The following is a 23,904-nucleotide window of genomic DNA, read 5'->3' as shown; positions in this document are numbered from 1 at the left end:
CCCCTCCCGCTCTCTCTCTCTCTCTGTCTTAAAATAAATAAACTTAAAAAAAAAAAAAAAAAAAAAGAAGGTAATCGTTGGTGCATAGGAGGTGATGTGTGAGCCCTGAACACACATGAGGGATTTGGTGGGAAGGGGGAAAGAACTGCTCAGGCGGCGGGAAGAGCAAGTTCAAAGCCTTGGGGTGGAAGCATTGGAGGAAGTCAAGGAAAGCAAGGCATGATAAGCGTTTTCAATTTTCAGCGTTGACTCCAGGGCTATGGTACTCTGATTTATGGTCACGTTAAAAAAATATTTATTGCCCTTTTGTGGGCACGTTAGAAAACAAGAAGGGAGACGGTACAGCGCAATGGATGAGAATAGAAGCTCGGGGTGAGGTTTCCCCACATCTGCTGAATGGTACTTGGTTGTTCGGGGCAGTCCTGTGCCCTGGAGAATCTTTAGCGCTGTCTCCGGCTCCTGCCCACGAGCTCCCAGTAATAATCCCCCAGTTATGACAACCAAACATGTCTCCATGCCACATGCCTCCTGGGGGCAAAATTCCCCCCACTGAGAACTGCTGCTCTGGGGTTAGGCTGCTTCTTAGCCGCGTGACTTTAGGGCAAGTGACTCAACCTCCCTCGACCCTAGTTTTGTCGTCTACAGAGTGAAGTAATACCTCGACCTGCCATCCTGGGGCTGTTGAGTGGATTAAGCGGGGAATAGCCAGCACTCAGCATGGGTCTTGGCCCGGCCCAGGCCCTTGACAGATGTTAGCTGGGGGAGCAGAGACCCCGGCTCGTGGTTTTCTTTCATTCACCTTGGTGTTCAGTCAAGAGCAGTGTCTGTTTCTGTCTCGGTGAGAGGTGTGTCGATACAATTTTTACGAGGGGCTCCCATCCTTGTGTTAAAGCACAAGCTACCGAAATGGCCATCTTTTGCTTTTGTCCCATTTATCAGTCATCAGTCCCTTACGTGTGGCTGCTATTTGACGATTTCCGAATTGCCCCATGAAGCGATGAGGTAGACACCATTCCTCCCACTTTTTGGGGTGCTTGGAAATGGAGGGCTCCCGGGACGCCAGTGGTCGTTGGGCTGTGGGCAGCCCACATGATGAGGGGTGAGAGGGGAGGCTTGCAGGGTGGTTAGATAAGGGAGAGGAGCTTTTCCACTGTTCTCTGCAGCCGACCTGCTAATGCATCTGCTTAAAACGGCTTCTTTGTCCCAGGGGAGCCCCCAGAGCGCCCTGACACCTAATGTCACCATGGGCCACACTGGATGAAAGGGGCACCTGCTGTAAAGAAGAAGGGCGACCGGGAGGAGTTGACAGACACTGGACAGCCTGGCATCTGTATCTCCCAGTGCACTCAGGGCACCCGAAAGGGGCCTGTTGGGAGCGCCTCTGTGCTACATGTTGGATTCATTTGGCCTTATCCCCCCCCCCCTCCCCCCCCCGTCTGTGCCTAAGCTGGTCACGGGACAAAATGTTGCTGTGGGCTCTTTTTTCTAGAGTTATGGATAGAAAGGGGCAATAACTGATATGCGCTGAGCACTTGTGATGGGCTGGAGGCACGTTCTATGCGCTGTTTTGTTTTGCTTCTCAATCCTCCCCAGCGAGGCTGTTAGCGGAAGTGAGTTTGCTCCCAAGCAGTTAAGTAACTTTCCTAGGCCTGGCAGTTCAGTAATTTGGGGAAGCTGGAATTTGACCCCTATAATCCGTTTCTTTTATAAAACCTTAGATGTAACGTAAGAGGATGCTGAGGATTTTTCAAAGAAATTAAAGTTACACTCCAGAGCTCAATGTCTGGCGGGGTCCCTGGGCTCCACCCACAGGCTTCCCCTGTCTCTGAGTCCACTTTTCACTCTTCGTGTTGGGTGAGTTTCTTGAAGCCAGGTTAATCCCCGCCTGTCTGCACCAATGATGGATTGACATCCTTCTCAGGAGTCGTTTTCAGTAGTCTTATCATGTCTCGTTCTTCTGTCTGTCAGTGTCTTTTCTTTCTGAAGCTTGTCAGTTTTAAGGCTGCCGTCACCCTTTACACAGCGATCTCGGATGTGGGAAAATCCATCTGGGGTCTGGTCAAAAAGCAGACTGATCCCCTGGTAGGCCCGGCCCGGGCCAGGATGCATTTCTGCCCCCGAGGATGCATTTCTGACAAGTTCCAAGGTGATGCCGAGGTCCACTGGTCACACTGGAGTTGGTGAGAGAGGACTTGCCCTCCTTCTAAGGCTTAACTGAATTCTTAAAAGGAGAATGTGGCCCCAGAAGAGACTCAGGAACCAGACCCCAGGAAGAATTGCATCCTTTGGGGGATCACAGAGTCCATGTGATGTGGTGTGAGTTAAGTTGACTGCTGCTAAGCTTGGTGAAATTGAGCCATGTGTTTTAAATTTTTTTTTTTCACGTTTATTTATTTTTGAGAGAGAGAGAGAGAGACAGAGCATGAACGGGGGAGGGTCAGAGAGAGGGGGAGACACAGAATCTGAAGCAGGCTCCAGGCTCTGAGCTGTCAGCACAGAGCCCGATGCAGGGCTCGAACTCAAGGACCGTGAGATCATGACCTGAGCTGAAGTCGGAGGCTCAACCGACCAAGCCACCCAGGCGCCCCAAGCCAGGTGTTTTATAATTGGCCCCTCTTCTTAATGGAGCGGCTGGCGTTTTCTGAGCACCTACTATGTGCCCACGCTTTCTTCTCCCCACTGAGTAGCATGCTGGGTCACTTTGGATGGAAGGTCACCTTGGAGGTGGGAAGTACAACTCGTTTGAGTTCAAGGACGGTCTTTGAATTGGCATGCCTGCCATCGGCTTGCATGCCAGGAGCCTGTGGGCAAGAGGGAAGATTTGGATTTACACACATTTTCATGCTGGATTTCCTTCATTAGTTATGTGGTTCCGAGGGAGTCAGCTGCTGGGAGGCCCGGGAAGGGATAGTCAAGAGGTTTCTTAGTTGCCTCGGTGCCAGATTCACTTTGACTCTCTTGAAGCCCCTGGCAAGGCCGCCACTCAGCAGACTCCATGCCGTCTGTGCGTCGTGTTCCGGGAGGCACTTGGGAGGGCCCCGGACAGATGTGCTGTCACAGCCAATATACTCCGGCTCTGCGTCTGGCGGCTTATGCAAGGAAAATGGAGACTGGAAAGTCATCTGTGTGTCACTTGCAGGAGAAACACTTCAGGTCGATGAGACAGGATTTGAGGATCCGAGTGGGAAGGTGGCCGTGACCCACCCTTCCTTCCTTCTCCCCACCTCAGTCAACCTACAGTCTCCCAAGCTGCCTTATGGACGTAGCGTCCCACGGGGGATGTTGGGCTTATTGTTTTTTTATCTGTGATGATATTAATTTGCGTTAAACAAAAGAAGCGATTTACCGTGTAATTCTGAGGTTTATGGTGTTTCTACTGAGTCCTTTCATCTATTGAAAGATAGTGTTATGCATTTTAATAGAAGCTGTTGTTTTCCTTAAAAATCTTTTTTTTTTTTTTTTTTTAATGCTTTCTTCTCTCCTCAAATTAAAGAGTTGGAGCTCGTCTTATAAGGAGCTTTGAGGCCCAGGACTGCAAATGTTGTTTCCTCTGTGAGTGTGTGTGTGTGTGTGTGTGTGTGTGTGTGTGTGTGTGTGTGTCTCTTTGTCACACTACCAGCCCTCAACAGAGGTCTGGCACAATGCTTTTTGGGGACGTAGTGCTGTTTCTTTAGCCGGGGGTTTTTGAGGCTTCACAGACTGTTCTGGATTCAGGTGCTTGTGCTGCGTGTGTGACATTTACCCACTCATCGATTATCGACTTCCTTTCAGGAATTTCCAGGAAACCCTCTTACCACGAGGGTACAAATTAATGTTTTTCTAGTTTAATTACAGCAGTTTTGAAAGGAAGCACCTTGCAGACCATTATCTAAAGCCGGCTTCCTTTAAAATTAGAGGGCACAGGGGCGCCTGGGTGGCGCAGTCGGTTAAGCGTCCGACTTCAGCCAGGTCATGATCTCGCGGTCCGTGAGTTCGAGCCCCGCGTCAGGCTCCGGGCTGATGGCTCGGAGCCTGGAGCCTGTTTCCGATTCTGTGTCTCCCTCTCTCTCTGACCCTCCCCCGTTCATGCTCTGTCTCTCTCTGTCCCCAAAAAAATAAATAAAAAACGTTGAAAAAAAATTAAAAAAAAATAAAATTAGAGGGCACAGCATGAGAGCCTGGAATCTCCTCTAGCACGATGGGCCCTGACCTCCGAGGACAGGGTTGTGTCTTCGGACACGGGAGTGGGGAGATGTATCGAAAAGCGAGGGGGAACACCTTTCTCTTGAGGCTGTTATCGCACTCGTCCGATCCCAGCTCTCTCTTCGGTAACCCCCTCCCTGCTTCCCGGGGAGGTGACCCCGAGGAGCCCGTCATTATGGCCCCGGCTTGATGGGTAATTGCTGGTTATGAGGTTTGATTTGACATCGGCGCTTTGTGTGATAGCCTGTTGGGTTTGCTTGGCTTAAATTGATTCTTTCCATTCCTCTGAGCTGCGGCGCAGAAACATGGCTGCAGTGGGGTTTGCCGAGATGCAAGGATGTCCGTCTCGGCTGCAGGACCCACGACACCTGTCCCGAGAACCGTTTCGGCAAAGCCTTCACGATCGGGTGCAGTGAAGGTCCGACGCAGGTGCAGCCTGGGTTCCTAACGGGTGATGATTATGTTTTCCTGGGAAACTACTTGGAGAGAGAGAGAGAGAGAGAGGGAGAGGGAGAGAGAGGGAGAGTGAGCCAGTGTGCGTGTGTAGTCGAGGAGGCCCAGCTGCAGAAGAGAAGGGGACTCTGTCGCGGTCTAGGAGTTTCTTCTGCCTCAGCTGTCATTCCTAGCCGCTGGCATCAGAACTGAACCAGGGTGCAGGGCTCAGGAGTCGCTCGTCTCTCTGCACAGCTGTGCCGCAGGCAGTGAGGCCTGAGGGAGCCAAAAGCATCTTACTGCTTATCAGCTGTGAGCCCTCGGGGGAGTCTCTGAACTGCTGAGCATCAGTATCTTTATCTGTCAAATGGGTCTGATAATACCTGCTCCGCTTATCTCACAAGGTCTTACATCTTCTGTCAGATCATCCAGAAGTATATACTTCCTGCTTTATAGAGGGATAGATACGGGTCCATTCAGTGAGAGGCAGTATAGCCTCATGGTGAGTGATAAGTTAGCAGTGTACTTGTGGTGGTAGTTAGTTGTAAGAAGGTCTGGTCAGTCCGTGGGTAGTAGTTAGGAAAGTGAATGTCACTCCTGCCGCTACATAGCCAGGTGTGAGTTGTTTTTTTTTTACTTCTTTTTTTTTTTTAAACACTTATTTATTTTTGAGAGACCAAGAGAGACAGAGCATGAGCAGGGAAGGGGCAGAGAGAGAGGGAGACACAGAATCCGAAACAGGCTCCAGGCTCGGAGCCGTCAGCACAGAGCCCGACGTGGGGCTCGAACCCACAAACCGCAAGATCATGACCTGAGCCGAAGTCGGACGCCCAACCGACTGAGCCACCCAGGCACCCCTACCTTCTTCTTTTTTTAACCCTCAGTTTACTCTAGGATGGATGGGTCTGTCGTCTGAAATTGCAGAGCACTTGTTGAAGGAGATTCTTCGGATGTGTTAATTTTGTTCAGCGATAGGATCTTTCTCCTGGGCCACGACCCTGGCAGAGCACAGGCCAAGCTCTGTGCATCAAGGCTGTGGGGGGCAGTGTTCTGTGGGTGGAGCTAAATCTGTTCTGGGCTCTGAGCATCAGAGGGGGTGCTCCTGAATTCCCTTGAGAGCCCTTGACCTTTGCATGTCTCTGCTCAGAGAGCCAGACAATCCGTGGCCCCTGGGGTGTGAATCTGCCCTTCTGTTCGAGCCTTGGAGGCCGTGGCCTTTTGTTTCGAAGCTGACTGCCTGAGATCCCTTTGGAATATGTAAGTTGCAGGGGAAAGAATTGGACACATTCTGAGTCTTGCTGGTGGACTTTTTTTGTCTATTAGGGGAATCCCAGCATCACTTAGGTATATATGTCTTTATTTCCTAGCCACTTTAATTATATAGTAGTAATAGTAATAGTAATAATAATAATAATGATAATAGTGGCCTCAGTGCCCCTGGCTCCCAGTGCAGTTTCTTGTATGTGTTTATTCAGTGAGTGGATGAATGACTGGGAGGCCCACAGGGGAAGATTTGAAAGTTACCATCAAATTCAAGTCTGGAGGGGACCTTTGGGACAGATATTTTTTTTCACTGGGTCTCTATCCTTTGCTTTCTCCCATAACCACTTCCTTCTGATCCGCGTGCTCTCCTGCAGCGTGTATCCGCCACAGGCATGCTCGGGCAAATGCAGGTCCAAGCAGGGTGGCCGCCCTCCCACCTGGTCCCCTGTGGTCAGCACCTTGGGAAATCTCCCTGCACGTTTGTCCTGCCAGCCTGGTGTCTGGTGTGGGTCTGGGGTCAGAGCTGGCAGGAAATTCAAAGATCGTCTCCTTCCACCTCTGTATTTTGGACGCTCAGTCACAAAGTGACTTGCCCAAGATCATGGCGAGTTAGCGGGCGAACCAGATAGAAGCCTTCATCTCCTGACTTTTCGTAGCTCTGGCCTGTTTCCAGGAAAGCAGGCTGTGACCTTTGTTCCTAGTGTCCTGGACAGAGACGCTATTTCTGGATGGACATGTCCTACATTTGGGTGTCAGAGTACCTCACTCTGGCCCCTGGGGGATCCCGGGGTGATGCTTTGAGGCTTCAGACACTGAGGGAAAAACGGATTTGGGTCTGCTCCACCGTCTGATTAAAATGGGCCTCTTCTTCCCCTGGCCTGGAGAATTGTTTCCTGTTTCCCTGCCAGTGGGCACTTCCTGCCTGTATCCTCTCTCCCGGCTGCGGGCCGGGGCACCCAGGCTGTGGCTGGCCGAGCTGCAGGCTCGTGAACTTGGTCTGCGTAGTTCCTGCGTGGTGGTGAAAGCCCAGACAGGCGCCCAGCACCCTCCCCGTGCCTGGCAAAGGCCACTCGGTTGGCGCTTGTAAAATTAGGGTATCTGTCTCCACTGGCATTTCTTTCCCAGTTATACTAATCAATACTAGGAAGTTAAATCAAGGCAGTCCTTGAACCGGCGCCAGCCTCTCAAATACTTGTACGGTGTCTCTGTTCTGGTGCTCGCCCTGGCTCCTTTCCTCAGCGGTGGATTTTCTATGCAGGGTAGGAGCATAGAGCAGGCTTTCTTGGGAAGCCAGGGAATACACACCTCCTGAGCAAATCATGGAGCCCCAGGTATGTTGTCTGTAGATGGGTGTCATTGTGCCAACCTTAAAGATGTCGTAAGGATGACGTGTGTGGAATAAGCCTGCCCTCGTGCTTGGTACGCGGTGGGGTGGGTCCTGTCCAGACAGCCTTTGCTCTCGGATGATCTCTCTAGGTATGTTGCAAAGGTTCTCAAGCAGGCTAACCATCAGAATTACGGGAGGGGTGCTTTAAAACACTGGGCCAACCCGGCCCCTCCAGAATACCCACTCATTCAAATCTCCAGAGGTGGGCTCAGCATTGTATCATTTAAAGAGATTCCCAAGGCTCCAGGGTGGCTCAGTCGGTTAAGCGTCTGACTCTCGATTGCGACTCAGGTCCTGATCTCACAGTTGTGGGCTTGAGCCCCGTGTTGGGTGCCACACTGAGCGTGGAGCCTGCTTGAGATTCTCTCTCTCTCTCTCTCTCTCTCTCTCTCTCTCTCTCTCTCTCCCTCTCCTTCTCTCCCTCTCCTTCTCTCCCTCTACCCCTCTCCCTCTCCCCCCACACATGTGCTCTCTCTCTCTCTCAGAAAAAGGAAAAAGTTTCTCTAGTGCTTTCTTCTCATCCCTAGCTGTGTTTGGGAACCTCTGCAGGATGGGCTTTATTTATTGTCTCTGTAATTGTCTTTGATCAAGGTAAAATGGTGAGGTGGTATAATTGATTCGAGGATTTAAATGTTTTGGCCATTTTTTTTTCATGCTTCATTTGGGCTCTGTTTTCACAGTAAGTTATTTCTGTGTGTCGGGATGGGTGGGGTGGAAAATAGGGCAATTATAAAAAAAAATGTCTACTTTTTGTAGATGCTGGACTAATTAGATACAGGTAATTCGCTCCTTAAAAAGGCATTCTTTGTGGTATGAAAGACAACTGGATTCTCTCTGTTCAGGTGCCACCGGGTTCATTTTTAAGACATAGAAATTGGTCTCTGAGATCACTTTAAGACGGATGGATGAGAGGGGTGCCTGGGTGGCTCAGTCGGTTAAGCATCCAACTTCGGCTCAGGTGATGATCTCACAGTTCTCGTGAGTTCGAGCCCCACGTCTGTGCTGAGAGCTCGGAGCCTGGAGGCTGCTTCGGATTCCATGTCTCCCTCTCTCTCTGCCCCTCCCCTGCTCTCTCTCTCTCTCTCTCTCTCTCTCTCCTTCAAAAATAGTAAACATTAAAAAAAGTTCTTTTTTTAAATTAAAAAAAAAAAAGATGGATGGGTGAGAGTCAGCTTGCAGTTAGTTCCCTGTCTGTTTCAGATATGTGGGTGGGGTTTCTTCTCTCTCTGCCTCTCCCTAACGCCCTCCCTCCCTCCCTCCTCCTCTGGTTAGCTTGCTTCATGGAGAACTCCCTGGTGCTTGTCGAGCCAGGGAGGGCAGCTTACGTTTCTGGCTCCAACCCTCAATGGCCTGGTAATTTCATAAAGACAGGAGCCGTTTCCAGCTTGCAGCTTACCGGGGTACAACCTGCTACTCAGGGTGGGGCCAACAATGTTTCTGTGGAGCAACGAGAAATACATCTCTAGTTCCTGCATCTGTGATCTGGAGCAAGTAACCAAATCCTTGTAGAGCGAGCCGTAGTTCCCTTATTGGTTGTATGGGGTGTTCACACTCCTCTCCTGAGTTTTCCCAAATGAAACATTTTCTGTGTGAATGCTTTGTAAAGCCACAGAGCCGTGTCACCTTATTGTATAAGGAATATTTTGCTGCTTATTGGAACTCTGGCATTTCCTCCCGAGTTTTGCCTGCGGTTTACCTCTTATTTCTCCCCATGTTTAACCTGGCAGATTATTTGTATGTCAGTTTCCTTTTTGTGCCCTGGGAACACGGCTGTCTTTAAAAGCCCATCTCAAGCGCTGTGTTTGCAGGACTGTGAAAACAGATGCCTGCGTGAACCTGCTCCGACCAGCAGCCTCATTGCTGCAGCGTGCACGAAAGCCAGCGAACGTGTTCTTTTTCCTCGCTCCTCAGTTGGAATTGAACGGCACTACAGGACTTGTTTTCTGGAGTGGTTACTAACCCAAAGCGGCTTTCTTTGAATAAATGGTGCTTTCCCCTTTGGGGACTCAAGAATGGGAAGGACACGCAGAGATCACAAATGGGTTTTGGTGCCAACAAACGGAGCTGCCTCCCAGAAAAAGTATTTGCATTCAGCATGTGTGTGTTAAATGGACAGTTGCTGGTATCTTGTCTGTCTGTCCTTGGGAAAGGTCATAGTTCAGTAACAGCCCACATTTGGTTCCCCCGGCTCTGCTCTACTGTGGGCTCCGCAGCCAGCTCATTCATTTGTCCAAATCCAGGGTGGACAGTGGGAAATATACATCTGGCCAGAAAAACATTGTAGACGAGAGAGAGGGAGAGAGAGAGAGAGAGCGAGCCTTACAGATAATTTTAAGTGTAATCATTGGTGGAAGCATCCACTCATCTATTTATTTCCTCCTCCATTCAGCCATTCACCCATCCATCCATCCATCCATCCATCCATCCATCCATCCATCCCTCCATCCTCCATTTCGGCAAATCCTTATTAAGCTCCTACTGTGTGCCACTTTTGTGCTGAGCTCTGGGGATAAAAAGCCCAATAAAACAGGATCCGTGTCCTCAAGGAATTGGCAGTTTAGGGTACAAAATGTTTTTCTAAATTTTAAGTCACATTCTTACCCGACACATACCTATTCCTGTTTTGTTCTGGATTTCATCTCTTTTGAACAAAGCACGGCGTGGAACCATTGTGACTTGTCCACTCATTGTGATGAACCCACATTCTAGAGTTGGATTTCATGTTTTGTGTAACTCTAAGCATGGTGTAAGTGCTTGTATTATTAAATGGGAGAAGGTGGAAGAAATCATCATCCAGGAGAAAAGACCAAATCTTATGTATTAAGGTATCCATTGGAATTCTAAAAGCTTTTTTTAAAGCTTCCTGGTATATATAGTATTCAAAACGGCTTCTTGAGCCTTGGGTAAATTTAAGTGCAAACACCTTCTAAATCTATTATATTAGAAGGCTGGTTGGGAGGCAAGCTTTCCATCTTTCGAATCAGCCCGGGGACAGCCATTAAAATGAGCAGTTTGGAGCTTGGATTTGGATCTTGCAAGCCTCGACTGGGATCTGTCTCTATTTTGCCACTCTTTTCCTGTGTGACCTTGGTGAAGTTACTTAACCTCTCTGAGCCCGGTTCCCTCTTTCTGAACCCGGAATAGTCATGGTATTCACATGAAGGTGAAGTGAGCCTGGCGTGGAGTAAGTGCCCTAGCTATTTTGATGCTTATGAGGAGCAAAGGGCCAGGATGCTTCAAAAAAAGAAAAAGAAATTCTGGCAACATGAAGTCTTAGTATGGAAATGAGGTGCATGAGGCCTTTCAGTGTTACACAACTGTTGCTCCCCAGGGAATATTAATGCTTCTCAGATGGCCCTTTTTTGCATGTCTGCCGTGAGGAGGATGAATGGTGAGTTTTAGCTGTTTTTGCAGCGAAAGGTTGGTGAGTGTGTATGTACAGAGGTGGGAGGAGAAAGAGTTTAAGTCTATAAGCAATGCCGTAGATTTTCAGCTAACACGCCTGAATGTTAGCATATCATTCAGGCAGGTCACCTACTCGGGAGAAAATCCAATTCCGAAATGAATTTCAACAAATCCAAAAGGCAGTTGGTAATTATGGCTGACATTATACATTTTTAAAGGGCCGCCTGGCCAGTTGGATTTTTATAACACTTGAGGCAAAGAGTTCAGTGGTAGTGGGAATTATTTTCACAAAAGGATCATTTTCTGAACTAAAAAAGAGTTTCTCTCGATTTTTTTCCCCCTTTGACTATGAAGGTAGTGCTATATGCTGTTTATAGAGGCCTTGATCCTTTTTAAACTTAAGGAGCACAGTTGGTCTCCACGGTAATAAATCGAGAGCCATATGGGGGCTCAGGGACATTTAATTTATGTGCAAGACTCCTTCCCCAAATTCAGCTGGCTACTTCCTGGGATGGTGTGCTTGATTGATGATTTTCTGGCATTTTGTGCGACTGGGATGTCTTTTGAAGTTTCTCCTGCGAAGCCTGAGGTTTGCCCCTGTGAGGTGTTAATGGGCGTCCTGCCGGGGCTTTATTTGTGAGGGGGGACGGGGGTTAGAGGCGCCTCAGGCCACCAGAGCCCTTGTTCTTCCACTGCTGAAGGGTCGATGCTCGGGCCTTGGGTCCTGGGCCCCCGACTTGAGTTTGGAATGCAAGGCAGTGTTTTTATTCCTGCTCCCCAGGCCACTGCTTGTTTAGCTTCTGGGGGTTCCCAGACCCTGGGAGGTACTGGCAGTGGGTGATCAGGCCCGGCCTGGGAACATGCTGGAACAGTAGTTGGGAGAATCCACACGGACAAGTAGGCTCCTTGCAGCAGGGAATGGCAGGGATTTGCACTGGGTGACAAGAGATTGTGTCTTAAGCAAAAACAACCAGGCTCTAAGTGAACAGGCGCCCCAGGCGGGGACCACATCACCTCCTTGGTGGCCTGCTTGCCTCAAGGCTCTTCGTTTCCATATTCCCATTTCCTTGCCGAGTGCTCTTTCCCAAATGAAACCTGGCTCCTGTCACTCTCCTGCAAACCCTTTCGTGGTGTTATGGGCTGAATTGTGACCTCCCAAAATTCGTATGCTGACGTCCTAACTCTCCTAGCCTCAGAACAGGACTGCATTTGGAGAAGGAGTCTTTATTTATTTATTTTTTTACTTTGTAAGTAGGCTCCAGGTCCAACGTGGGGCTTGAACTCACAACCCTGGGATCGAGAGCTGGGTGCTCGACCGACTGAGCCAGCCAGGCGCCTCTGCAGAGGGAGTCTTTAAAGAGGTCAGGAAGATAAAAGGAGGTCCTGTGGGTGGGCCCTGATCCGAGCTGCCTGGTGTCCTTAGGAGACAAGGAGAGGAGGGCGCAAACGTGCACGTGCACAGAGGTCAGGCCATGGGAGGATGCTGTGAAGATAGCCGTCTGCAAGGCAAAGAGAGGCCTCGGAGGAAACCATCCCCGCTCACACCCAGAACTTGGACTTCCAGCGCTGTGAGACAATATGTGTGTTGTTTAAGCCACCTGGCATGTGGCTTGTTAGGGCAGCCCCAGCAGACGCATGCCTACGGCTACTCAGCCCATGGGTTGAGTAGCATCTTTCCTGGCATCTGTCTGCCCTTCTGGCCGTGAGCAGAAATCTCTGCCTGATGGGCTGCAACTCCTTCAAGGCCAAGGTCAAGGACCACCTGCTCTGTGAGGCCCTCCTGGACCACCCGGCTCTGTCCCCCTCCTTCTCCTCCCGGCAGACTTGGAGCTCCCTCTGGATACTCGCGCAGCGCTGGGTCTTAACCTCAGTCACAACTTTCTGAGCCAGTCTGTTATCATCTGTTCTTTGTCTTTCCCACATCAGACTCTGAGAACCTTGAGCGAAGGGATTTTTGTTTGTCTTTATTCCTCAGTGCCTCGCTCTGAGCCTGGGAGTTCGTCAACGATTATTGGCTCAGTTAAGGCTTACCTTTTACTGTTCCTTAGGAAGCCTCCCCGCTCTTGCCTTTGTGCTCTGTTCTGTTAGAGGAGGGTGTTAGTAGCGCCACACGGTATGGGTATGTCCCCGGGTGAGAACAATGAAATCAGTGATTCTAGGGAGTGTTTATTAAGCGCGTCTGTATGCCAAATGAGTATGTACCTCGTCTGGTTATCACAGCACGCTTTCAGGTAGGCCTGTCTTCAAACCTGAGCCACCTCTCCCGGGCAGGTAGTGTGGCCTCGCCGTAGGACCTGCACGTTCAAGTCTTCTTTCTCTCTGTGTCCTTTCTGGCAGGCCTGGACCCCCAAAGCAAATCAATCTTTTTCTTTCTTTCTTTCTTTCTTTCTTTCTTTCTTTCTTTCTTTCTTTCTTTCTTTCTTTCTTTCTCTTTCTTTCTTTCTTTCTTTCTTTCTCTTTTCTTTCTTTCTCTTTCTTTCTCTTTCTTCTTTCTTTCTTTCTTTCTTTCTTTCTCTCTTCTTTCTTTCTTTCTTTCTTTTGTGGATACAAGCTACTTGTCTTTAATGTTTATTTATTTTTGAGAGAGAGAGAGAGAAAGAGTGCGAGCCAGTGAGCGGCAGAGAGAGAGAGGGAGACGCAGAATCTGAAGCAGGCTCCAGGCTCTGAGCTGGCAGCACAGAGCCCAGTGCAGGGCTCGGACTCAGGAACCGCGACTTGGTGACCTGAGCCAAGGTTGGACGCTAAACCGGCTGAGTCATCCAGGTGCCCCAGAAAGCAGATTTTTCTTAAGATGCCCTAATGCATGTGAAATTTCAGTGAAATTGGTGAGGAAATGACTCATACTTCATTTGCAAATGTAGGAAGAAATTGCTTCCAGCACCCCGCCGCCTGGGAGCTGGGTCGCCAGGGGCCGTTCTTCTCCTTGCCACTCTTTGGAAAGGGAGATGGAGTCCTGGGGACATTTCCGAGACTCTGTCAGGGCACGAGAAAGGCAAGGAGTGAACAGGACTCTTATGCTGCTTTCCTTTGGTGTCCAGATAGAATTTTCGGCTCACTCCTCACTCTGGGCACTACAGGGGGCTTTTGAGTTATTCTTGACTTTGACGGCTTGTGAGAAACAGTGGTGTCCTGGCTGTTTTCGATGCAGTGCACTTGACAGCCTTTCCTTGCACAGCTGTGTCCGGCTTTGCAGTTCTCTCTAAATTGCGCAACTCCACGGGATCCACCGAGGGGGACGGCATCTTCTGGAAGGGAAGCGTGAAGATAAAGAAGTGTCGAAATGCGAGCAGCATGTCACCGGGCTGACCGGACTTCGGTCTAGGGTTGAGGGAGCCACGGACGTCAGGGCAGCTGTGACTGTGGATGCCCTTCGCACTGCGATGCTCGCACAGCCCCCGGGGAGGAGAGGAGACTGGAGTGAAGGAACAGTGGACAAGTCTCTCCCCGAGCCTCCCTGCCTCTGGGGCAGGAGATGAAGGGCAAAGTGATGCCTGCAGACCGAGACGGTTAAGAACCGCCAAGGAGTCGTGCCTCTTCACCCTTGGCGGCGGGGATTGTTAGGCCGGGTTTACATTTTTGGAAGTTGGAACCTTCCTTGGTTCAGGTCGACTGGTCGTGTGGCAAGGAGACATCGTATTCCAAACCCCGGAACCTGGCCGCTTGGTTGCAACAAGGCCCTGCCATTTGCTTGACTGTGAAAGCTTAGACAAGTGACTTGCCCTTCGGGGTCCCCGTGTCCTCCAGGGCAAAATGAGGATAACTGTCGTATCTACTTTATTATAGAGTTGCATATGGATTAAATGAGATAACGCGTGTGATGCGTACAGCACAGAGTTTGATCCGGTTACCTGTTTTGAGATGGCAAAAAATAATAGCGCCTTCGGAAAGTGAAAGTTCATTTCTCCCTGATGTCTGGTCAGAGCAGAGGGAGCCAATTTTCTTTCCCTTGTTGCACGGCCATCCTTAATATGTGCTTTCCGTCTCGCGGTCCAAGGTGGCTGCTTTAGTTCTTGCCGTCATCTCTACATCCCGGCCAGGAAGGGGGAAAGGGAAGCGGAGGGTGTGGCCTGAAAGTTGCCCAAGTCTCTGTTCCATCCCCTTGACTACCGCTTAGTCATATGACCACATTATTCAAAAGCGAGTTAGGGAAATTTTAGGCCTTAGCTCGTACCTCACTGAGAACTCTATTACTATGTATGAAGGAGAGATTGGATTTGGGGGGGACAACTGATAGTATTTGTTCAAGAGGTAAGTGCTCAGTAAACAGTTCACCATCATCACGCTGATCATCATCATTTCTGATCTTAGCCTATAACTTCCTCCATGTCCCCACTTCCTAATTTGTCCCCTCGTTTTCCATTTTGACCATTTTAGCTTCTGCATTATTCCATCACACAGTTCCACATCCGTGTACTTTTGGTACCTTTTTTTACCTAGAGGTTGGCAGAGTGACCAGAGCCCTCCCGTGTCCTGTGTGACAGAAATGGAGATGAAGGCTGCTGAAGACATTGACCAGTTAGGAGGAAGGGAGAGCAGAGCATAAAGTCGTAGTGATCCCTTCGGCAGCTTAATTAAAATGTTGCAGGAAAAAGTTGATGAAGGGAAGGAAAAAGCCCACCTACCTTTGAACGTAGGCTAAACCTTCGTTAGGTTTTATTTTGCTGCTTCTTTTGTCCTGTCTGTGAGCCTCAAACGAAGACGTCTGGAGTCTCCACGAGGGTCTTGCCGAAGTGTTTGCCCGGAACCAGCCTCCTGGCTCACCTCCGGGGCTCCCACGACACGGGCGGACCCCTGGGAGGATGCGGAAGCCGAGTGCCTTCTCCTTCAGAAGAATTTTGGATAAGGGAAGAGATTTGTTCTCCGGACCCTGATTCACGATTTAAATGCTCTGCAAGAGTGTTTCCTGGTGGAGGTGGTTCGTTGAGAAATCACGTGGGCTCAGGACTCATTAAAGTATGGAGGAAGACAGGTGCCACTTTCCTGCTATAAATCCCAGTGAGGCTAATTTAATGGCACTCTAGCTAGCCTTCACGTTTTCCATTAGCCACACTTACTTCCGTCATCTGTCTCCCTCCTTCTCCTTTTTAAAATACTGTGTCAGAAAGTGAATTGTTCCAAGGTTATGGCCTTGCTTCTTTCCACTGAAGCACTTTTCTTTAAAGACCGGGGGCCATGGAGAGAAGAGATTGGGAAATCCCCAGAAAGAAACGTTGAAATCTTTTTTTTTTTTTTTTTTTTGACTCTCCCTCATCCTTTCCGCTTCCCAGCCCCTGTTGATGCGCTGAGAAATGTCTTGGGAATTCCTCTCCTTTGTGTTATTCCTTCCGTTACTGTTGTAGTTCAGGCCCTCTGTATCCATCGCCAGGACTGTTGCAGTAGTCTCCTGGTTTCCCCGCCTCCTGCGTCTCCTCTGTCTCCTGCAGGTTCTCCCAGCACAGATGTGGAGTGGTCACTGTCTTGGTCATAGATAGTCACTTCTTTGCATTGCTATCTGTGGCATGGCATCAGCCTTTTTTAGGCATGGGGGTCCAAGGCCAGGCCATTACTATGGCTGTCTGCTGACATATTAATAATGGGGAATAGCCAGCATGGGAGTAGGTATTTATAACCCTCTTTGATAGCTGAAGACATGGAATCGAGACAGATTAAATAACCTCTAGAGGATCTGAGAAAAAGTAATGAGATCAGAACTGGACTCCAGGGGTGCCTGGGTGGCTCAGTGAGTTAAGTGTCTGACTTCGGCTCAGGCCATGATCTCGCAGTTCGTGGGTTCCAGCCCCACATCGGGCTCTCTGCTGTCAGTGCAGAGCCCGCTTGGGATTCTCTCTCTGTCCCTTTTCTTTCTGCCCACCCCCCACCTCTCTGTCTCAAAAATAAAAATAAAACATTTAAAAAAAAACAAAACCAAAAAACTGGATTCTAGAACCGGCACTCCCAAGCACCACATCTAGTGTTGGGCTTGTTTCTTTCTGGCCTTTCTTCCGGCTACCTCCTTCCCTCAGGCCTTGGCTTCCAGCCCCACGAATCCCCCACGTCCGGTCTTGTTGCCTTGAACAGCAAGGCCGAGAAGTTGCCCGCGTCACTGCGCCTGTGCCTTTTTGCAGATCCTCTGCCAAGACTGCCTTCCCTTGCGATTTTTTTTTTAATTGAAGTGTAGTTGACGTGCGATACTAGTTTCAAGTGTACCGCATGGTGATACGACATTTGTATACATTACAAAATGATCACCATTGAGAAGTCTAGTTATCTCTTGCCTTTCTGACTGGCAAAGTTTATTTCAAGGTCTAGCTCACAGCCGCCTCTATGATGATTCCCACTCCCGCCTCCTGCTACATAGATGTGTAAAAGATGGCCACCGTATTGGCTCCTGGCTTTTTATTTCTTCGATGCAGGCTAAGACCCCGTGCCTTCAAACCCTGGCCCCAAACTCCATTTTTCACACATCCACGATTTAAAAATAGCCCAAACGTGCAGATTTTTAGCCATTTATGTCCTGCCTGCTTTGCGTATCCCGGGAAACTACACCCAGCGTCTGTTGGTCATTGATAAGGTAGAGGCCTGTGGTTATAAGACCCCAAGCTGTTCCTGTCCTTTGGAGCTCTGGGTCTCAAAGACTCTCCACCTGCTGCACGGTGACATCACTTAGGCCTGTAAGCCTCCTCTCCTGTCCCCTCCCCCATGGTAGTTCCCTAGTCCTGTCCCCTTCTGAATGGTGGACGCTGAGCCATGCCCCTGGATTGTGTCCTGCAGTGAGGAACTTCCCTGTCTCCTGAAGCCTTGTCCAAGGGTCCCCCAGCCACCAGTAATGCTTCTTGTGTGTCCCTGCCTCTCCTGCTCACATCTTTTTCCTTGACCAGTCCACAAATCACCGGATCCCTTACACCCCCGGTAGATCCGGTCACACTTTTCACGAGTTCCTGTCATCTTTGGAACCTGCCTCCATTACTGTGACTCATTTGGCCGTGGATTTCACATTCATCCCCCTTGGATTACAGACCAACAGTTGAGGAAGCTGAGCAGCCCCGAGATGGGAAGAATTGCAAAAAGTTTAATCGACTCACGGACATGGTCGAGCTTTCCCAGCATCGTAGATTCATTCGGGGTTTGGTGCTCGGTCACACCTCACCTCGGCACCACATACCAAAATGGTGGTATTTTGTGAAGTACGAGGGCGAAGCTGTCCTGTTGGTTGCACTGTCAGTTACTTTGATTTTCTCTGGTTCTGGGGGAAAAAAAAGACCCTTGGAAAGATATTAGGGAGGATTAGTAAAGTTGAGAGCGCTTTTCGTTAAGTCTCATCTTGATGGTGGTGCATGTCCCACAGCCCTTTTAATCTGAACTTTCCCACACCAACAGAATAAATACATGGATGAGGGGAGGGTTATTGGCGTTACAGAAGGGTGCTTCTCTTCGCACTCCCTTCCAACGTGTGCTCCCCTGAGATGCGTAAGTGGTGGTTTGTGGATCGTTAAGGCGCTGGCAGAATGGAAGCTCAGGAGCCAGCAGCAAATGCAGATCGATAAGCAATGAAAGGAAGGCGTCCTTCTGAAATGGCCTTGTAGCCAACGCATGTTCAGGGTGGGTCACGTGCAGCTTTCCCAGAATACGTCTTTTTGGGTAATGCTCATGTCCTGTTTGTTGATGTGTCTTCATTGGCCTGGAGCTGGCAATGTGAAAGCATTTCTTTCTTTCTCTCTCTCTCTTTCTTAAAAATTTTTAATGTTTATTTATTTTTGAGAGACAGAGTGCGAGTGGGAGAGGGGCAGAGAGCAAGAGGGAGACACAGAATCCGAAGCAGGCTCCAGGCTCCGAGCTGTCAGCACAGAGCCCATCGCAGGGCTTGAACTCACGAACTGTGGGATCATGACCCAAACCGAAGCTGGATGCTTAACCAACTGAGCCACTCAGGCGCCCCATGAAAGCACTTCTTTCTTTATTTTTTTAAATTTTTTAAAAAATTTTTATTTATTTATTTTAACGTTTATTTATTTTTGAGACAGAGAGAGACAGAGCATGAACGGGGAGGGTCAGAGAGAGAGGGAGACACAGAATCTGAAACAGGCTCCAGGCTCTGAGCAGCCAGCACAGAGCCCGACGCAGGGCTCAAACTCACGGACCGCGAGATCGTGACCTGAGCCGAAGTCGGCTGCTTAACCGACTGAGCCACCCAGGCGCCCCGAAAGCACTTCTTTAAAGAGAAACTAAAGTTAAACCCCTCCCCTTCTTTTTATTTTTTACTTTTTTGTTACTGAAAAATTTTTGTGAGAGAGACAGAGAGTGCGAGCAGGGGAGGGGCAGAGAGCGAGAGGGAGACACAGAATCCGAAGCAGGCTCCTGGCTCCGAGCTGTCAGCACAGAGCTGGACACGGGGCTCAAACCCATGAACTGCGAGATCATGACCTGAGCCGAAGGCAGAAGCTTTACTGACTGAGCCACCCAGGTCCCCCCTCCTCCCCCTCTTTTTAAATAAGATCAAAGTTATCCCACAATGAAAGGAAGGTCTTGGGTTAGCAGAGATGCTAGCATTTTTTTCTTTTTTAGTAGAAGACGAAAATTAAAATGTGGTTTTCTTGGCACAGTTCATATTGCAGTGACTGAGCTCTTTTTTCCCTTCCAAGATTACTCATGTCATAGTGAAAGAAGTTTTAGGGGTAAACTTATTTAGCAAACCAGCTTATTAAATATCTCTGTGATGCGCTGGGTTTCTCAGTTCAGAATATTTTATTAAGGAAGATGGGCGACAACATGCTTGGCAAGGACTGTTGCTGTCTTCAGTTTTCTTTGATGGTGTAATAGACACCCTGCATGAAGACATGGGCCCTGAGGCCATCTGTGGTCCCTAGCAGCTCTCAAAATTTCGCTTGTCGACTCTTTTCTCAGAGCTAGGGGAATAGAGCAAGAACAAAATTCCAGTAATGATTCTTCCCGGTTGTAGTTAGCCACTTGCCCCTCATGGTTCCTAGGTAGCCATTTCTATTTTGTCGGGACTCGAAGCTTAGCATCAAGGGACTTTCACATTCATTTTTATAACCTCAGAAACACATATTTGAAGGTGACCGGGTGGATGGATTTCAGCTGATCCCATTGAGGAAGTGACAGAAACTGCTATCTGCTTAGTGTTTCCTTCCAGGAAGGAAGGACTCAGAGTCTAATCCCGTATTGGCCACGTGTGGTTCCTGCCGGGAGAGGGGTGGGGGGGCCTTGAAGCTCTGCTAATCTCCAGCCTGCCAGCTTGAAGAACGTTATGTATGTGTTGATTGATTTCCTGGGAGCTTGTTGTTTTGATTAGTTTCATTTGCATACTGGTTTATTAAGCGGCAGAACATAAGGGCTAACATTTTTTATTTTATTAAGGAGCCCCATTATTTTTAGTTCACAGAAGCCACGTTTCTGATGAGCCGTACCACCCCGTCTTCATTAGGCAATTTAAGATGGGAATTATACATTTTTTAAAAAGTAGCTAATTATGGGACAACCTGACACATTTGCATTTCTGTAAAACTGCTGCGGCAAAGATTTGGGGCTGGAAGACTACATCATACTGGGTTGTAAAATCACTCCCAGTGGGAGCGATTTCTGCCTGTAAGAAAACTTGCTCATGTGAGAAGATCGCACATTATCCCGTCTGATCCTCTTTTCTGAGGCCCCCCCCCGCCCCCCCCCCCCCCCCCCCCCCGCCCTTTAGAGTCTATAGGCTGAGCTCTAGTTCGGGGGCTCTGTCCTTGACATCCCCGTGGAGACTCCTTCATCCTGCGTTTCCGTGCCGAATGACAGAGAAGTCGAAAGACATCAGAGTCTTAACCCTGTCTCCTGGGGCAGCTGGTCTTTGGGAAGTGTCTGTCCTTGGTGCCCCGTGGGTCACCGTGCCCTGGGTCCAAACTGCATAATAGGGCCTTAATGCCTGGGTGTTCTAATCTGCTCCTCGCGATGAGGTCTCCCTGTCCTTAAACCTCAGGGCCACATCTCACACTGACTCTTTGACGGTGCTGCATTCCAGAAGCACTGTGGAATGTTGCTTACCTCGAGGAACATAAACCGTACATTGTGGAACGGAGGCATTTGAAAACATCTTCTCCTCTGCTATTGCCAAGGTGGTTCAATGTCTACTAAAATTAAATCCATATGGGTACACTGAGCAGATGGGGAGGGCCGGGGGAGGGGGGTTGCCTTATGTGTCTGTGATGACATTCATGTAACCAGAGGTGACCTCAGAGTTATAAACCAGGACATTATTTCCTAAAACAGGATCAGGTATTCATTTGTGGTGCTAGAGAAAATTTAACTGAAACGTGTATTTATACCTAGACATATGAAAGAGATCATAGCTCCAGATGCAACGTGGATGATGACCAGATTCATTCTAGAGCCCTGTATATAGTTAGATTGTGAAAGACCATCCTTTTTATTATATTACGTTAACTTTCCTTTATGGTATCTGTTACTTCAGCTACTTTCGATGGCGGGTCAGCAACATACAGAGGGGATGTGCATTCGAAGTGAGGGAGAGACTGTAACTTGATAAAGCATATGTATTCAGTTGGTTATTTTTCTGTGTATAAAATGCAGAGAGTAAAGCTGGACGAGTCTCCTTGCCTAGCCAGGGACGTGATGGACCAGGAAAGCATCTTAGGGACATGGGTTCAGAAGGGCTGAGAAATGATGCCTTGGGGTTCATGAAAAATGATAGTGAGTACTTCCTCACACCCTTTCAGGGCAGAGTTAAGACCACTTAATTTACTGTAAGTCTGGTGTTGGTGTCCATAAACCCAGGATGTAAGTCTAATGAGGCCAGCCCCTCCTTCAGATAGAACTGACCCCGAGTTTATGGTCTCTGTTCCTCCTATTCAGTGTGTGGTCCAAGGGCCGATGGCATCAGCATCACCGTTGTTAGATTTGATTTGATTTTAATTATGTTTTAATGTTTATTTGTTTTTGAGAGAGACAGAGAAAGAGAGAGAGGGGAGGGGAGGGGCAGAGGGAGAGGGAGGCACAGAATCCGAAGCAGGCTCCAGGCTCCGAGCTGTCAGCACGGAGCCCGACGCGGGGCCCGAACTCACGAACCGTGAGATCATGACCTGAGCCGAAGTCAGATGCTTAACCGACTGAGCCACTCAGGCTCCCCGCTGTCGTTAGATTTAGAAATGCAGACTCTCAGACCTCATCTGCTCATGAAATGCCCTCATATAACCTGCCCGCACCCTTGCTTTGCTGTTCTGGTTACCCATGAGAGCTCATGACACCATGTATCTTCTTCCATGTACCTTCTTCTTTGGGTAGCGGGGAGTCCGGGTTCGGGATCCCATCGAGTGCGTTTCTTTTGGCTCTGCTGCTTGAAAGTTAGTTCCTACCTCTCTGCCTTGCTTTCCTCATCTGTAAAGTAGAGATAACAGCAACCACCTCACAGGGGTTTTTCAAGCATTAAGCAAGAGAATATTTCCAAAATACGTATCCAAGAGCCAGGCCAAAGGGATGCGGTGTGTAGTAATGTGATGGTGAAGTCGCTTATGTCATGCTTCCCCCGCTGACTGTGTGTGCCTGTGACAGAGGCCTCCAGTCTGGTTCATCTTTGCTCCCTCTCCTCTCCCCGCCCCCCTCCCCCGCCCCTTCTCTGTGCCTAGACCGTGTTTGATGACTGATGTAGCTGCTTCCCAGCACTCGGGTCTGGAGCTTAAAATCACCCTTGATCTTTGGAAAATTCAGTTTGAGTCAGAGGCAGAAGTCTTAAGAACCTTGGCTCCACAGGGGAGTGTTCTAGAAGCCTATTACAAGAGAGCTCCTTGGCGGTCAGGTCCAGGCAAGTCCGGATTGCTCTTTGGCTGCATATCACATGGCACACAGGTGTGCTGAGGCAGGAAGGCGCAGTTGCTGAGAAAACGCTGGCTCATATAGCTTCCCTCATCGTGTCACTTTGGAATGCGACGCAGAATGAAGAGCTCAAGTACATTTCCAATTGGCTTAAATTGTCCGCCAGCTTGGGAAGATCTCATCTTGGATTGGGGTGTGGTCGCGAGATCCAGGAGATCTAAAACTGCAGATCCTAGGGCGGTGGGCTGGGCTCATCCTTGGACGCAGCCGGTCCCGTGGGACTCTAACCACGTGCCTCCTGGGTGCCACTGGTCTCCAGATACCCACACGGGCTTTCTTTCGTGTTAGGCGGCGACGAGGCCAAGTAATTAACTGGGTGGGCTCTGAGGTCTGACGACCCGGGTTGAAATCTCAGCTGTACCTTCTAGTAGCCAGATCACAGGTGAGTCACTGAGCCTCACTGAGTCACACGCTCACGAGGAAACTGGAGATGCCTTGGTGCTCTGCCTGGTCCCTGAGGTTTTTGAGTTGGCAATTCAGTAGAAATTTTACAAAATCTTGTTCGTGCTTAAGTTTTAGAATGGCTGTAGGTTTAGGGAAACGTTAGTATAGATAGTGGAGCTAAGACAGGGTCCCCGTGTACCCAGGATGTCCCTATTGTCAACATCTTACAGTAGTGTGGTACCTTTGTCATAACCAATGAGCCGATACTGGTAGATTATTACTCATTAAAGTCCACATTTTATTTAGATTTCCTTAGTTTTTACCTCATGTTCTTTTCCTGGTCCAGGACCCCACCCAGGACACCATGTCACTTATTTGTCATGCTTCCTGAGGCATGTGGCTGTGAGAGTTCCTAAGATACTTCTTGTTTTTGGTGATCGTGACCACGTTGAAGAGTACTGGTCAGGTTTTTTTTTTTAATAGAACGTCCCTCAACGGCACGGTAAAGTGCCATTGCTGTCACATCATGTCAAGGGGACATATTTTCAACGTGACTTATCACTGTTGATGTGGCCTTGATCACCAGGCTGAGGTGGTGTTTGTCATTTCTCCATTGTAAAATGGTCCCCCCCCCGCCCCCCTTCCGCACTTGTGCTGTGGGAGGAAGTCATTGGCTATAGCCTACATTTAGGTGTTCAAGGAAATGAAAAAAATTTCTTTTTGCCCATACTTTTATTCAGCACTTCCCACACCCTGCATCTTATTAAAATCTACTCCATTTCCTTCCTTTTTTTTTTTTTAAGTAAACTCTACACCCAACGTGGGGCTCAAACACATGACCCCGAGGACAAGAGTCGCACGCTCCACCGACTGAGCTAGCCAGGCGCCCCCAAATCCACTCTATGTCTTTTCCACCACTAGATTGTAGTTTTCTTCTTGGCTTATTTGTGTGAACACTGTAGGTCAGGTGGCCAAATTGTTTGACA

General features: G+C 49.0%; 1 protein-coding gene across 6 annotated transcripts in view; it reads left to right on the top strand.

Annotated features, from left to right (window-relative positions):
• Positions 1-23,904, top strand: part of CHST11 (carbohydrate sulfotransferase 11) — a 265,306-nt gene that overhangs the window by 50,765 nt on the left and 190,637 nt on the right. The window contains exon 1 of one of the 6 annotated variants that reach the window (XM_058741557.1): positions 9,573-10,089. The exons of 4 other annotated variants lie outside the window; for them this stretch is intronic. The gene's annotated coding sequence lies outside the window, so the exon portion shown is untranslated. Of the gene's footprint in view, positions 1-9,572; positions 10,090-23,904 lie in introns of those variants that run through there. One more of the 6 variants, XM_058741560.1, reaches the window with a different exon arrangement.

This window comes from Neofelis nebulosa, chromosome 8 (genome assembly GCF_028018385.1).
Source record: "Neofelis nebulosa isolate mNeoNeb1 chromosome 8, mNeoNeb1.pri, whole genome shotgun sequence".
Classification (NCBI taxonomy): Eukaryota; Metazoa; Chordata; class Mammalia; order Carnivora; family Felidae; genus Neofelis; species Neofelis nebulosa.
The sequence above is the reverse complement of the archived record's forward strand: the minus strand, read 5'-3'. Positions and strand labels throughout refer to the sequence as shown.